A 17,212-nucleotide genomic window follows, 5' to 3' on the forward strand; every position below is an offset into this window, starting at 1 on the left:
TAGCAAATGTATGCCTGGGTGTTAAGGAAAGAGTAGCCTTAAGCAGTAACTGGTAATCGCTGGTATCCTTGATGGATTCTTGGAGATAACTTGAATTTTTGCAAAGTCTGGATCAGAAAAATTAACAAGATTTTGTCTGAGTCTGATAGGATTTGCTGCTGTGAATTTTGTCTACACAATTTGTTTTGGGCATGTTTGCCATTTTGAATCCTGAATTTGTTCAATTGCTGGTGTAAGACAAGATTCTAAGTTTCTGCTTCCTACTGAGGAAGGTCTGTTATGGAAAGCACTCTTTAGGGTGCATCATGTAACTATACCAGGTTTTCATACCTGTGTTGTTGTTGTCCCTCCCTAGTGTGGGGGAGGTGTAATCTGTGCTTAGATGTTTAATCTGCTCTTTCAGCTTCTGTCCCAGAGTGGCTAACAGAAGTAAGGAGATGACTCCTTTTAATTGAAAGTTAATTACTGATATTTTGCTTTTGCTTTTTCAGGTTCTATTCCAGGAAACCCAAGGATTGCCTGCTTGGTGGCTAACAAGAGATGACTCCTTTTGCTTGAAAGTTAACTGTTACTTTTATTCTTTCAGTTGCTGTACAGAATACCCCAGGATTGACTTCTAATAAAAAGTCTTCAACACTGAAAACCCTAAGGTGATAAACAAGGTCATGTAACTCTTGTGATTAATAAAACTTTTCCTTCCTATTTCCAAAGTCTTAGGTTTGCAGGATGACAACTGGAAATTTTTCTGCCAGCAACACTCCACATTTTTTTTGGACTTTGATATTTTTTTTCTGAGCCTATGGAGTAAAACTGGAACTGTTGAGAGGAAAAAACTTTCCTACAAAGGACTGAATAGACCTGGAAATACACCTAACATTTACTAAGGTTTCTTTGACATAATACTGGAAATTTTTTTATGCATTCTGTCCTGAATCCACTAAGTTTTTGTTTTGTTTTGTTTTGTTTGAGTAACCAGGATCTGCAGAAAGGTTGTAATTTTTTTTCCAGCAAAACTAACTTGTCACATTTTCTCTCCCCTTGATACCAACACAGCATACAAATAGTGGTAGTAATTTTTGCTACTTATCTTAGAGTCTGTTTTTGCGTAACTTCCATAGGGATTTTGTCTGTTTTAAAAAAAAAAATTGGACGTGAGTTTGATTGTGTGGCTTTGTGTGGAGTTCTTCCAAAAAGTTGAAAAAGAGCTGAACCAAGAAGAAGAGAACCTGTTTGCCTTGTTTGTAGGGTTCCAGAGACCTCCAAAGAAGGTGAGGAAGCTTGCCTCCATTGGCAGGAGTGGACAACCCGGCCAACGAAAAAGCCCTGGTACCCTCAAGAAGAGGAAAGCCCAGGTGGAGTCTGATGAGACTAACTTTATACCTGAAGCCTACATCCACTGGATGCCACCGGTTCGCTCTGATCCTGTGTGGAGTATTTCAACAAAGCCAGCTAAAAATTGCTGTTAGTTATTTTCTGCCCTGTGATTTTATGCAAAAATAGGAAAAATGGTTTAAAAGTAGATTTAGTTTGCAAACTTTTGCTTTGCTGTTAAAAGTTTGGGATCGAGGTTGAGAAAATTTGTGGTTTTTTACATCAGTTGAACCATTTTAACATTTTTTTTCCCTGTGATTTTGATATATTTGCTATCTTGTTTTAGCCAATTCTCCAGATTTTTTTTTTCTTTTGGCTGGTATAATGGACTATTTTTCAGAATGGAAAACTGTCATACTGGATATTCATAGACAATGCTGCTGACTAATTGTTGCTTCTCTTACACACATTGTAACCCTAAAAAAAAGACTGTCTCCTAAGACTACACCCTGAGATTTGTGCCACCATAGATATGGTGGAATAAAAATTAAAAGGGGGGATTGTAACAGGGTGGTCCCCAGGAAAGGGGGAGGTTCCCTGCCCCACCCAAGGGAGGGTGGAGCTGAGCAGGAATAGGAGAAGCTGAAGAAGAGACTGAGGAAGGAAGAAGGATGGAGCCAGGAGACCTGGAGGAGGCGCGTGGAGCCTAGAGACACGTGAAGAAACTGTGCTTGTCTTTTGGTCGTGGACTGGGTGACACAGATATGGGTGAGACCCGTGGGGAGGTGACCATGGCAGCTTTTATCTTGATGTTGATTTTGCTCTTTTCCTTCCGGGCTTGTCCGGTTGTTTGTGACCCTTTGCTGTGGGTCCCCACTGGAAGATGCTTTAGACTTTTAGCAGGCTTTGGGGCCTTGTTCTGGGCCGATCCCATATGGATGGAGTTTTACCCACGAGGGGATGGGTAACTTTGGGTGCTTCATCTAGAAACTAGACTCTTTGCCTCACCTGTATTGTTTCCTAGTTTTTATTAAAGATCCTTCCCATTAAAGTGTCATATGTTTTGTGTTGATGCGGCGGATGGCAGAACCCATTTAGAATAGGCAGGTTTGCGGGGTTTGGGCTGCCCCTCTCCCTGTCCTATAACAAGAGGAACAGTGGGAGAGACAGGAGAGGTCTGCCTTGCCATGTGGGAATCTCCCTGGCTGGCCAGGAATCGAACTGGCACTGCAGAGGCTGTAAACGGCTTCACAGCGCTGTGCTCAACCCGCTGCGCCAGCAGGGAGGCCCTAGAATATTTCTATGAAAATGATTGCTCCTATTGGTTCTTTGGGTATAAAGCTTTTTGTATTTTTATATTCTTTCCCTAGGATAGAGTCACAAAAATTAAATTACTGTTCCAAAGTTCAAAGCATTTATGGGCAAAAGGTGTGTCAGGAAGGGCTGAGTAAGATCAGAGAGTTCACATTTCTGGTCAATGCAGCTTTTCAGTTTTTACCATACCCATTCAAAAGAACCAAGTAAAGTGTCCTCCCTGTCTCCTTTTCCATCTCAGTTGCCTAAGTGACATAACCCAAAATGAAGAATGAAGCAAATCCCAAGGATCCGGGTGATAGTCTTACAGACCCAGGGACAGAAAACTGCAGACTGATGTCATTAACCCAGCAAGTAAGTAACTGATAACAAGTACAGAATGTAGGAGAGCTTGTTGAAAAAAACAATCTTCTTCAAATACATTTAGAGTGACTTTTTGAAAAAATGAAATTAGGGCTCGTATAAGACACCATTCTGAGATGGGACCTCTGGGGGAAATCAGCACAGTTTTCAGAATACAATGAGATATTTTTGAGGATGAATAAAAGAAGCTTTATTTGGTATCTTGAGCCAAGTTTTTCTTATTCTTAGAAAGGGAGAATTAAAAAAATGTTAGAACCAGCTATATAATTTTTATGTTTTTGTAATCAAGTGCATGGTAACTCACAATTCTCACTCACTGGAGCAGGCTCAGTAATTCCCAATAAGTTCTTTCTTTCTTTCTATCTTTCTTTCTTTCTTTTTAAATATCCCTGAAGTGTTCTAATAATGAATCTCTCCAGGTATTTTTTGTAGGTGGATATCTTGGCAAGTTAACATAGTATTCAGATTCCTGTATCTGGAGTGTGTAGACCAGATAAAAAATGCTTTGCTGCTCTTCCTTCCTCTCAGTCCATATTGAAGATTGCCTTTGTGTGTGTGCTCCACACTGCTGTCACCTCTGGGCTTTGTACTGGCAGAGGCTAGTCCTCAAGCAGGGATAAAATGATGCAACCAATTGGGAATAAGAAAGAATGCAGTCTTTCAATTAGCTACTCCCAGGATTCCCTAGCAAACTAGCAGAAGGGAGGTTTAAACCTTTAAGCCTATCTTAGTGAAATAAAGAAGCTTTGATTCTCAGATATGCAAGAAAAAGAGAAACGGGGGAAAAGAAATGAACTCAAAGATCCAAGCATAATGTTAATTATTACATTTTAATTTTTCTATGTTGTAAAAGTTTCTCAACCACCACTTCATTTTCTTTTAAGTTATTTTACAGATAATTTCACTTAACATACTCTAAGAAGATAGATCGGGATATGCTGGGATATTTAATAAGGGTATTCATGGACTGGAAGGTAACCTCATGGGAGATAGCCCTCCAGAAATGATGCTCAGCATTAAACAGCAGCAAGATAGCCCAGTGGAAAATATGCCAGGTAGAGTTGAACCTTAACTCTGCTATGAACTGGTATAAAATTAGTAAAGAAGAGCATTAAGTGTTGACCTAAAAAGACTGAACAAAGTTATAATTTCCTTAATTATGTTTCTTCAAATGATGTAAGTTTTATATGGGACCACAAGGAAGATGAACTCTACTATAGATATTTATTTAAACTACTGGGAGTAATAAGGAAGAACACTCAATAAAATGGTCTCAATTGCTGAGGAGCTAGCCAGTAGTTGCTGTTTTATTTTCCCAGGGTAGAGACATTTGCTTAGAATGAAATGGATTTAGAAATAATCACTTTCATCCTAAATGAGTCTACCCAGGAAGAAAAAGCTATTAAGCCATCAATGTACCCTCCTCCCTGTTCCTCACCTTGGTATTAAAACAAAATGTTTGCAAACCATGAACCTCATTTTCAAGGGAGGCCTGTAAGTTAACAACCTTGCTGATGGCACCTCAATTTGCAAACTATTCCAAATATTTACCTAGAAACTTAAATTCTTAAAATATCAATTGTTTGGAGGTAAAATATTGAGGACCAGGATGCTATGTAAAGAAGTATAATAGAAGGCCACTTTGGAGATGTGAATTTGCAAAAAATGGTATCTGAATTGGTAGTTGCTTCAACATTCAATTGTGTGAATAAATTAAGCATTTGAATTCTTCATTCTTGCTTTGCATATGTAAATATGGTATTTTGTACTTGTGAATTGTTTAGATAATTAGAGTTGGAGTCTGAGCTCAAAAATCAAATCTTTCAAAGGCACATTTGGCAGAGAAAAGAGTAGGGCTTTTTTTTTTAATTTTTGCTTTTGTGGGTTATGAGAAAAAGAAAGTTCTTTTGGTCAACTTAAATTGTGTTGCTGCCAATTTCTCATAGTGAATCAGCAATTTGTGTGTGAAATTAATGAGTCAGGAGAAAAAAATAAAGGGAGATTAAAAAAGAGAGTGACTAATGTGGAAAGAGGCCAAATGGTGGATAAGGGGCCACACACTTAATGCTATGAGCAATTTCAGGGGGCTTTGTAGTCAAGGGGAGGCTTATGTCAAAGGTTGATTGAGTCACTTATTTCTTCAATGACTATCTACTGAGCACCTGATAGGAGACAGGTAGTCTGCTAATGATACACAAGTTCACATGAGGAGATACATGTAAAGAGTCCTTGAATTGTCTTCTGCCACAGGAGCACAGCTGTGTTGACCACTAGGGAAGCTCATTTCTCTGTTTCTATCTCCTTGACTCCCCATTATCCAGGCAAGTGTCTTCTGGACACTTCACACCATGCACGGGTTCACTGGGTCTTGCAAAGGACAGGTTGGGCTAGAAGCCATACTCAGTGAATTATCTTTCTGAGTAAATGTTGATGATCCAAGTCTGGGGTTTCTCAAGCAGGGTCAGACCATTCAGATAAATAGTTAAATAGTTATTTAACTTTTCCCAGGTTCCAGGCACCATAAAGATACAATGATGACAAAATATTTACAGACTCTTCTCATATAGTTTTGCCCTCAGGTAGTTTTAAGGCTAGTGGGAGATGTTAATCAAATAGTAGAAGAAACAAATGAAAAAATATGATTACAACAGATCATAAGTTCAAGGCTCTGCAGGAGCACAGAATGGGGGCCCCTTAACTCTGCTGGGATCTGAAGGGTGAGCAGAGTTTAGTATGGGAGTGAGAGGGAGAGGCACATTCCAGAAAGAGGCCAGGGTATGAGAATTCCTGGGGTTGGGGAGGAAGAAGACCTTTATGTTATGGCTGAACCATGGAGAGTGTTGTAAGAGTGATAAGATTATGGGCAGGATAGGCAAGGGGAGATAGAGAGAGAGAGAGAGAGAGAGAGAGAGAGAGAGAGAGAGAGAAATTCTTTGATGCTAGCTGGGCTGACGGTAGTTTCCAGCAAGTCGAGAGAGAAACTTTCAGATTTTAACCTAGAAAGGAGGGAACCATTAGATACTTTTATTTTATTTCAAAATTAGGCTAGCATTAAGCAGATTTACTGAATGGTAGTAGTTTGTTATAACATTATAAGTTCAACAGGAGAAAGGCACTATCATGCAAAACCACATCTAGTTTATCCACATCTAGTCACTTACTTTATTGTATGGACATTAAAGAGTAAGTTTGTTATAGGGCAGCCCCATTTGGGCTCGTCGACCACGGGTGAAGCTTGGAAACCATGTTGGGTGCCAGCTGTTATAGGGCAGCCCCGATATTGAACGGGTTACCTGGCTGTGGGTCCTCACCCGCGTACTTAAAAGGGACTTATTAATACTCCAATACAGGCATACACAAAAGGTTAATACAAAAGGTTTATTTACAAGGGAAAAGGAAATAAGGAAAATGTACAACTCAGGGAGAAAATAGGGAAATAAAGTCTTTAATGCGTCCTACCCGATCTGCCGACCTGGAAGCCCAAAGGCACTCTCAGCGCTGGCTGGACACTGCGAGCTGGCGGAGAGCCAAAATGGGGGAACCCCTCCAAAGCCCACGTGTCTGGCTTTATACCAACCTGGCTGCTTAACCCCACCCTCAGGTCCCAGCCACCTTCCCTTTGGTGGTGATGGGATTTGGAGTTCCCAGTGTCTTTGGCTTTGGCCTGGGGTGGGGGTGGAGTCCACAAAGCCTGTATGGAATTAGCTTTAGGACATCCTTTTCCCCCTAACAAGTTCATAACACATTTCTTATAATCTAGCACAATACCTGCCTAGAGTATGCACTAAAATTTTTGTTCGTAAATTAAGTAATTTTATTACAATAATTACTGTCCTAGAGACTAATGAACGTTCTAATGAACTTCTTATGTATATGACTAAAATCCAAGGGTAGGAATAGGGGACAACAAAAGGGGATCACACTTAAATAATTTACATATGCAACCCAAAATCTGAATCACCCAAATCCTGAAGAAGGGAATTTTTAAATAATCAGTGGTATTTGGGGATAATTCAGAGGTATTTTCTTAAGATCAAAGAAGAGATTTTGTGATTGTAAGAATTTTGTCTACACGATCTACCTACTAAAGGTTCTGCATAACTGAGAAAAATTTCATGGCAATTTAAAGAGGTGAATTCATGTGTTCTCATGAGTATTTTGTGCTATAAGATATAGGATCAAGGTTACTGTTCTGTCTTATTAAACCCATTTCTAGTTTTAATTGGAGAGAAGGTTTTCATTTCTCTTGTTGGGGTTTAAAAATACCAATTTTCAGACAAGGGTGCATATAAACCTGGAAATACACATGACCAGGCCCAGGACCTCATGGACATCATTGAGGGAATCAATTTCCAGAGCCTCAGCCATCTATAGGAACTCTTTCCTAAAAGTAAGCTCCCAGAGAGAACGGCGATGGTGGGCCTACTATCCTTCCCCACATGCAGCCTTATCACAATATAGCCTGTTCTTCATTTTACATAAGGAAATCATGCCTCCAGCCTATTTCTCATCTTAACTGTAATATCACAGGATATTTGAGACTATATAGCTCCTGAGGGATGCTCCTGTAAGAACGAAGCAGAGAAAACTTTGATAAGAATTACTGAGGCATTCTACACCTGATTTCCATATTATTCCCGCAACAATCTCATGTCTTTCTCAGTCTACCTCAAAATGAGGAAGTAGTACCTTTATAAGTGAGGAAGTACCTTTAAGTACCTTTAAGTACCTTTAAGTACCTTTATAAGTGAGGAAGTAGAAGATGTGATTTAACATTTATTAAAATAAACAAGGAAATGAGACATTTTCTGTTAGAAAGTAAGTTTGATTTGGTTGATTGCTTTGACAGTGAAGATGAGCTTTGCCAATTAGTTCTAGGAGAGACATTTTTTCTGTAAATATGATGAATTAAATATTCAGCTCCAAAGTTTTGACAAATATCTGTCTGAAGCATGTATCAATATAAAATATGTTGGTAAATACATCCTCTTCAATAATTTTAACTTACAGTAAAAGTTTTAGAAGTCCATTTGAAAATAAAAGAGAAGGTACATAGTTTTTCAAAACATGTTTTTTTATTGAGCCATCAATGCAGTTTTATTTTTTAAATTGTATTGTTTTTATTGAAGAAATATTGGTTTACAACACTGTATATGATTTCAGGTTATAAGATCCTATTTCTTCAAATTATGTTACCACACCACACCCATTACCAAATCACCCATAATCCTCTACTGTATCCATTTGATGCCCTTCCCACTTTGCTTCCTACCTCTCAACTGGTAGCTCATTCTGCAGTTAGGTTTCTTTCAATTTAGTTTTGCCTGTTCCTTTGTTTTGTTTCTTTGTAGTTCACGTAAGTGAAATCATTTGGCATTTGTTTTTCTCCATCTGAATTATTTTGTTTAGCACAATCCCTCCAGTTATATCCATATTATTATTGTAAATGGTTGTATTCATAGATGAGTAGTATTCCATTGTGTATATATTTCACATCTTCTTAATTCACTCTTCTGTCTGTCCTTGGATACTTAGATTGTTTCCATAACTTGGCTATTGTAAATAGTGCTGGAATGAACATAGGAGTGCAGATATCCTTTTGAAGCAGTGTTTTTGCATCCTCAGGTAGACACTGAGGAGTAGGTTTCCAGTATCATAGGGTAGATCTATTTTTAATATTTTGAGAAATCTCCAACTGTTTTCCATAAGGGCTGGACCAGTCATTTTTCTTCACACCTTGGTCAATACTTGTAGTTTCTAGTCTTTTTAATATTTGCCATTCTCAGGTTCTAAGGTAGTAAGTACTGCATCATGGATTTAAAAATACTAGTTGATGGAAATAGAGGGAGTGTGGCAGCCCAGTGAATGAAAATTGTTCACCCAAACCTCTTACTAAGAAAATTATTTATCATCAATTATATTAGACTTTAAGTAAACAGATTTCCTGGAAAAATATTTATATACACACACACACACACACACACACACACACACACTGTGTATTTCTTACAATTCTTTGGGGCATAATAGATGGGTTTGAGATTTTTTTTTCATTGACACTCTGCTCTTCCAGAAGACCATAGGTTATCCTGTTCAGCAAAGTTGTCTTCAAGGGGTTAAGAAACAAATCTCTCACTTCAGTTTTAAACACTCTGGAGTCAGGTCCAAGAGAATAGCATTTTAACTTCAGATTTATTCCTCAAAAATCTATTTTCTTAATATAATGTTTATTGTAGACATTTTTGGAAATACCAGAAGCATAAGGGAAATAAAACAAGCAACACATCACCAATTAGTTGCATATCCTTCTATTCATTTTTTCAATGTATAAAAAGTATTTTCTTAACACTGAAGCCTTGCTGTAACCATTTGTAACTGTTTTTAATTTTATCTATATATCCTGTTCATCTCCCTATTTCATTAATGTCATTTTACAGCATAATTTCTAATGATTAATATTCCATCAAAAGGAGGTACAATAATTAACTCTGCATTTCTCAGACTTGAACAAATATATGAATCCTTTTCAAAGGAAAAGCAAATTCTCATGCTCTCTCCAGGATTTACTTATATTATTTATACGATATTTTTATTCTTCTATTTTGAGGTATTGAATTAGGGTTAGTCCTTCATAATTCTAAATTGTTTATAACTATAAAGCAAAAACAAGTTTACATTTAAATTTAGAAATAAAATCAATATAATTAAAATGCTAATATTCATTTAAGGTGATAGTTGGTATTTAATGGTAGGATGATGTTTTATTTTTTTTTTTTAGAGGCATGTTTTATTTATTTATTTATTTACTTGTTCATTTGTTTTTTGTTTATACATGCACTGGGTACAGTCAGAAGCGCAGGAGGGTGAGAGAATTCACCAGAGCCAGAGCGGGGAGCAGAGCAGGCAGAAGGACCGAAGTACACTGCTGAGGGGAGCAGCGGGCGGCAGGAGAGGTCTGCGCGCCATGTGGGACCCTCCTCCAGTGGCCGGGGAGCAGCCGGGGATTGAACCGGCGCCGCAGAGTTCGCGGGCAGCTTCGCAACCCAGCGCTCAACCGCTGCGCCACCAGGGAGGCCCCTAGGATGATGTTTTATATTTTCTTTTTTAGTATGGTTCATTGAACTTTAAACCTGATAAACCATCATCTGAATCATCTTGAATATCATCATCATTATTTTTCCTTCTAATAATAAACTTACTTTAAACTAGTGATCTGTTATTTTCATGGGTCAGTCAATTTAATGGTGCACCTCAAAATACAATACCAACAGAAGTTTCGACAAAAATTTCCTATTCTTGCTGGAGACAAAGGTAGCCACTCACATGTGCATGAGACATTGGCAACTACTTGCCAAGTAATAACTTAGTCCTCTTACAATTTTTCTCTGAACTGTCATGTCATCTTTGTTCCTAGAGTACTCTGTGAAGTTAGCCTTCCCTTGGCACTAATAATATAATTATAAACACAAACATTGCTTCGGCATTGAAATCATAGCATAACTGTTAGTTATATGTTGGTCTACCAGATGGTACAGAATATATTTACATTGACTTTTTTAGATTATCATCACAATAAAAATACTAGATTAAAGAAAAACTTCTTTCATAACTCAGGCCCTTAAGTTGAAAGCCTTTGGAGCCCTAAATTGACCAAGCCTTTTTCTTGATACCTGATATATTGGTTTTCTATTGCTAATATAACAAATCATCACAAACTAATTTAGTTAATTAATTAGTAACAAACTTAAAAACAATGTTCATTTTTTTACCTTAAGGTTCTGGAGGTCAAAAATCTTGAAATTATGGTGTCTGCATGGCCACATTCCTTTTGGAGACTCTGTGGGGAGTCTTACCTTTTCCAGCTCTGGGGAACACAAGATTCTTTGGTTCAAATTCTGTCCATCTTCAGAGACAACTAGCTCTAACTCCTCTGTTCATTACTGCATGGTCTTCTGTCGTTGACCCATTTGTGTCCTTTTTGTAAGAAATTTGGGGCCTCCCTGGTGGCGCAAGGGGTTTAAGATGCAACCTTCAGCCACTGTAGCATGAGTTCGATCCCTGGCCACAGAGCTACACACATGATTCAGCAGACCTCTCCTGACTTGCCCACTGCTCCCCTCAGCAATGTATTTCAGTCAATCTGCCTGTTCTGCTCCCCACTCTGTCTCTGGTGAATCCTCTTACCCCCCCACCCCCCACCTCTGGCCAGTACCCCAGTTCTCGTATGCATAAATAAATAAATCTTAAAAAAAAAAAGGAATTTTGTGATGAAATTGGACCCATTGTCAAATCTCAAGACATTGATTTTTTTTTTTTTTTTTTTGTATGGAAGAACTAGAGTGTAGGCCAGAGGTGTGGGGGGATTCACAGAGACAGAGTGAGGAGCAGACCTCTCCTGTCAAGATCCTTGATTTAATCACATTTGCAAAATTCCTTTTACCACATAAGGTAACTTATTGGAAAATTTGGGGCATAAAGATGTAAGCATCTTTGGGGAGAGTATAATTTAATCTACCATATCTGAATTCTAAAAATTCATCACAAGTAAAGACATTGATTGCGTTGTATGTAAATTGTAAAACTGTGAGGTGGTATGTCATATTCATCAGTCATGATTATGGTTTTAGGATACCCTTTTCATGCTGACATGTATGTATATTTTTGAAAGAGGATTTTTTGATAAGCAATGCCAAATTACCCTCTGGAAGTTTGCACCAAATTATACTTTTGACAGTAATATATAATATGCTCTCTTGGGGGCCTCCCCGGTGGCGCAGCGGTTGAGCACTGGATTGCAAAGCTGCCCGCAGCCTCTGCAGTGCCGGTTCGATCCCCGGCTGCTCCCTGGCCACCGGAGGAGGGTCCCACATGGCATGCAGACCTCTCCTGCCGCCCGCTGCTCCCCTCAGCAGTGTACTTTGGTCCTTCTGCCTGCTCTGCTCCCCGCTCTGGCTCTGGTGAATTCTCTTACCCTCTTGCGCTTCTGACTGTGCCCAGTGCTTGTATAAATAAATAAAAATAAATTAAAAATAAATAAAAATAATAAAAAAATTAAAAAAAAATTGCTCTCTTGTTCCTTGACCTCAATGAATATTATTATTTGTTAAAAATTCTTTGCTATTTAATAGGAAAATAGAACATTATTACTTTATTTTAGAGTAATTTGATATTAATTGACTCTGAACATTTTAAAATAATATTCATTGATCATTTGTACAAAAGGAAATCATTTAATGAAAATTTTAATCAGCCTATGTTGCTTAGATTGTTTTGTTAGAAATCACCTAACCTGTAAGTGATATACTCCTGAAGCTGTAGCTCCAGGAAGAAAATATAGAATGCTTCTGAACTCAGGTTAACATCTCAGAATATTTAGGCAATTGAGCTGAGAGTTTTAGATAGATGCAAGGTTGACACCGTTCAGGAGGAAATCCATTCGGTTCAGCCTGTTTTGTGTATAAAATCTTTATGCCCTTTTGCTGGGGTAGTTGGTCTTCCTGGATGCATGTCCGAGCTAGAATATTTGTTCCTGCTCTACTTGGCAGTGATCGTCTCTCCAGGGAAAACACCGTGTGATATAGTTACAACATTACTCAATAAGTACTACCTATTTTATCAGAGCAATTATTACCTCACAAGCTTAAAAATATGAGTGGCGAAACTTAATAGATAAAAATGAAAGGATTTTTAGAATGTATTTCATTACACAACTATTGCATGTTCATTGAATAAATTTTTTAAATTCAAGTAGACCTTTTTTTTAGGATAATAGTAGTGTGCAGTATAGAATAGTAAGACTGTACAGTTTACGGTATGATTATATAGGTAGCAAGATTTTACGAAGACTTTCTCTTTTCTCCAAAGAATTGGTAACTAGTTGCCAAATTAGGAAAAACAGGCAGGACACAAAGCATTTAACCCTGAGGAAATCATGCAAAAACAGAGCTCTCAGAGTTTTGGGAGCCCTTGGTATCCTTTCTTTCCTTGCTGAATCCTGCTGGAGCTTTGCTTTTCTTGAAGAAAACAAGTATCGGTGGTTTTCTTCCTCTAATGTTTCCAGGAAGAGGCTGTTTTTAGCTGAGAGCTGCTGCTTTGCCTATCACCGCAGTGCTGTGTAGGATGCCTGGTAGGGAAGGCAGCTGGAGAGGAGGAAGTAGGAAAGTGAATGGTGTAAGGAGCCCCAGAATAAAAAGAATGTGCAGTGACTGCCCCCAGCAAGTTGAGCTTTTAGGCACAGCCCACCAGGGTGCCTCCTGGGCTCTTTCATTTGTGGGGGAAGATCTGATTATTTGTACCATTTCAATGATATTGTGAGGTTAAAAATATGTCTCCTTGTGCATGGTAATTAACAGCAGGCTCTGCAGAATGGAATATTCCAGGACTTAGAGAGCTCCTGAGCATTTTGTCAGCTGCAGCCAGCAGATGGTGTTAGTGCTCCATAAAAAGAGAATGGGCTTGGCGAAGCTGGGAGGTTCAGCTTTGTTTTGCTTTGTTATTTAAGCTTGACAATACCCATCTATATATTCTGTGGGCACAGAGTGTTTGAGCCCAGTCTGATCTTAAACTTGTTTTATGATGATGTCATTATTTTTTACTGCTACAAATTAACTGTCGGTTTCAATCTACCCCATGTTTCAGCTGCCTTCGGGGATCATCTTGTCAGTTATGCAGCTTTCCAATTTTATGGCTGAGATCAAGAATGATTCCTTAAAGGCACATGGGAAACACAATATGTCTTCAGAATGAAATGTGGGAGAGTAGGTGTAAGCTTTGCTACGTGGCTGATACTGTAGGGTGCAGGAAAGAGAGCTAAGGGCAAACCACTAAGGCCCCAATTCAGTTTGAAATTTGAGTGTTTTGACATTTACTCAGGCACAATCATTCATGTAAGTATTGACAGTGACCTTCTATCGATGGAGTGAAATGGAGCTAGATGAGTTCCAACATCATCTTATAAAACTATGTTCAAACACGTGAAGATGTAAAGAGAAACTTGAGGACACATCAGCACTTCCAGATCTGCTGAAAATTCTGACACTAAGGCATAAATTATCACAAAGTCATTCATTATTCTTTCTTACATTTAATTCTTATTGAGTGCCTACTAGGTGCCTGCTTTTCTTCTGGGTTCTAGAAAATCCTTGCAAACTTATCGGGCAGAAACTCCTGATTGCTGCCTAATCTTTTTTTGAAGTGTAAGGGCACAAAGAGATTAAGATCCTCTTTATAAAGTTGCCAGAGCACCATTGATTGATGAGAAACTTGAAGGAGAAAGGGGTCACATTACAGCTTGCCCCAGTCAAAGATTTCCATCAGCAACATTGTCATAAATCTATCACTGAATCCTGTTACCAGCTAGCACTCTCTCCAAGGATGTACTGTGAGATACAGGGAGAAATCCCCAAAGCCAGTACAAAAGGCCAGACTGTTCTTCAAATGTTGATTGGACAGAGTAAGCATGGGTTCTGGTTTCCTGCCAAATTATCTGGAATCTACATAAAATTTATTACTGTAGCTGCTGGAGTAATATGATAACTGCTCCTAGAACTTGCAGGTTTTTATCAGAATTGAATTAACAATGGCTATTCTACAGCACGCTCAATGCCCTTTCTGGGTATTATTTCAATCCTTACAACCTTTGTTCAAGTTAGGCATCATTATGCTTTTTTACATATAAGATAACTGAGGCTTAAAGAGCTTCATTAACCTACCTGGTTAGCAGTTAAGCCTGGGAATTGGACCAAGTCTGTCCACATTCTTCCCACTAGGACATCCTCTTTCTCTGTTGAAGGTCTGGTTGCTATAACACTGTTCCTCTGGGAGAATAGGTATGAAGTGGGAGAAAGGCAGCAATCTCCAGATTGGAACTGAAAGCATGACAGATGTAAAGTTATCAGGCAGAAGATTTCATACCCAGGGCCCTGAGGTGTCCCATCACATGGGCTGCAGAGCTTTGGAATATCGGGAAACACTATCAGCACACATGGCCTGGAGATTTAGCTAGCAGAGGTGGGGTGGTTTGTTCTGAGCAAAGATTTCAGAGCATCAGTCAGACTGTGGAGTTAAAAGCAGAGAAACAAAGCACAGTCAGAACTGCCACACCAGGAAAATCTTTGCTTGAGTTCAGGAAATAGAGGATGGGTAGCAATGCATTGGCCTCTTCAGCTCCACTCTCATGCCAGGATAACAACACGACTGGCAGAAGCATTTTGAAACTCAGACAGCCACGGATATTTATTTATAGAGAGAAAGTGCTCAAGGTGGGATATATGCAAGAAACACTTTAAACATGAAGGGTAGTGCAAATGGGTCCACTATTGATTGTTAGCGGAAATGTTCATGTCTGCCTCATGAACAAATATTACTCCTGAGACCACCTTTAACAAAATATTTAGTCTGACCTCTCCAGACTGCATTTACAAGCTCATTTCTCTCTTTATGTTTTAGGGCCTTTTTGCTGAGATGTAAGCAGACTCTGTCCAGCAGTCCCAGAAGACTTGCATGAGAAGAGCTTCAGACAATAGAAAGTAATCCTAAGTGATTGTGCAGAGGGTTTCCATTGAAAGGGATCGTAGAAATGTTGCAGAAGAAGAAAGAGAAATTATAGGAAGTTAGCATAAAGGAACGTAAAAGCGCACTGGGGTGTAACTTCAGCTGCTATGGCAGATGTTGGAATGCCAGGAAGCAAAATTGTCAGACATTGCCTGTTGGGTTTTACCCACTGCTTGCCTTCTTTCCCATATGCTTGTGATTGAATCTGTTGTGACTGTGGACATAGCCAAGTGTGGAGAGCTACTTAGGGCAGTTTAAGAATCCATTAGAATCATTAGATCTCTACTGAGCTAGCCAGAATAATCAAATCTACGTCCAAGTGGAAACTAGTTTAACTGTCAATCTTACTTACCTTTCAAAAATTGAAAGGAAGTTCTTATGCAAGATTCACTCACAAAGGCCATCTAATGGTTCTTTAAAGACATTCTACTCATCTCCAATCAAAAATGGCTTCATATTTATATTACTGAAGGCCGTTTTAAAAAATGTATTATGACTTCATTTTAATCATCCGCATAAGCATGGTCTGGAATTGAGCAGTCTGTGACTCTAACTTAAGTGATGTCAAAAAAAAAGATCTAAAAAAAATCAAGCTGCATATTTATTTGATTGCTCAAAGTTCTCAGTGCATTATCTGGATAGCCTGTCCATTTTTGTCTGGGTTAGTGTCAAAAGTTTTCAATTGCAAGTCCCTCCAGGCCAGGACTGGTGTCAGCTCCATCACTCTGAGAGCCCCGGTGTCCTCATCCAATAAGCATTTCTTGAGTGCCCATTAGGAGACAGGCCTTCCTGGCTGGCACACATGCTCCTCCATCTAGATACAGCAAGACATTTTCCTTCCTGCATAAATAACTATATGTGGCCATCAAAGCTTTTTTCCCCCTATTTTTTTTCTCCCCGCATACTTGTCTTTCTCTTCTCCTGATCTGTAGAGGGAAGGAAGGGGGAAAACGGGCATCCTGTTTTTGAATTTTGAGGATTCCATTTATTTATTTTTATTTTATGTATTTTTTTACATCATTTTTCATTTTTTGCACAATGTATGCATTTTCATCTTGGTTATAGTCCCCGTACAATTCCCACCCACCCCCACCCACTCCCGAGGGTTCCATTTAAAACTAATACTGATGTAAATGTAAAGCTGGTTGAGTGCTAAGGTGCTTGCTTGCTGTTGTCTGTTCCGTGGCAGCCATTGGTTGTGTTTGATTTTTCTTTCTTTTCTTTATTTATTTTTGCTTTTACCTGAATCTCCTCCCCACAGTCAGGAAACAAGCACAATGCATTGTCTCAATTACCACCCCTGACAACCACTGCCGCTCTTTTATGCCCTGTTGACTCCCACCAACACATTAGAGGCACTTTTGGTCATTGAGCTGTCTTGAATCTATAAGCCACATGATATTTTTGGTCTATTGAGGAAAACAGGAACCCAAGAATATCAATCAATATCTTCAGAAAGATACCAAAGATCTATCAATCTTGGAAGGCTCAGATGTTCAAAACTGTCTCTGTGCAAATGTTTTTGGTGTGGCTGTATAGATATCCAGAGTATTTATTTGACTTTTGATATAAATCATTTACACTTCTGGGAACTGTTGTATTTTACATCCTTCAATTACCCATCTTGGAGGGAATGGAGTATAGTGAGAAACCTGGGGACTAGATCTATGAT

At 38.8% G+C, this 17,212-nt stretch overlaps 1 protein-coding gene across 4 annotated transcripts in view; it reads left to right on the top strand.

The window, feature by feature from the left end:
• The window catches only part of NABP1 (nucleic acid binding protein 1), a 132,098-nt gene extending 116,583 nt beyond the window's left edge, over nt 1–15,515 (top strand). For all 4 annotated transcript variants that reach the window (XR_005127615.2, XR_008553616.1, XR_008553618.1 and 1 more), the window contains 2 exons: nt 2,867–2,979; nt 15,436–15,515. The gene's annotated coding sequence lies outside the window, so the exon portion shown is untranslated. The remainder of the gene's footprint in view (nt 1–2,866; nt 2,980–15,435) is intronic.
• The last annotated feature ends 1,697 nt before the right edge of the window (nt 15,516–17,212 follow it).

This window comes from Talpa occidentalis, unplaced genomic scaffold, assembly GCF_014898055.3.
Source record: "Talpa occidentalis isolate TD23 unplaced genomic scaffold, MPIMG_talOcc4v2.1 talOcc4.3, whole genome shotgun sequence".
Classification (NCBI taxonomy): domain Eukaryota; kingdom Metazoa; phylum Chordata; class Mammalia; order Eulipotyphla; family Talpidae; genus Talpa; species Talpa occidentalis.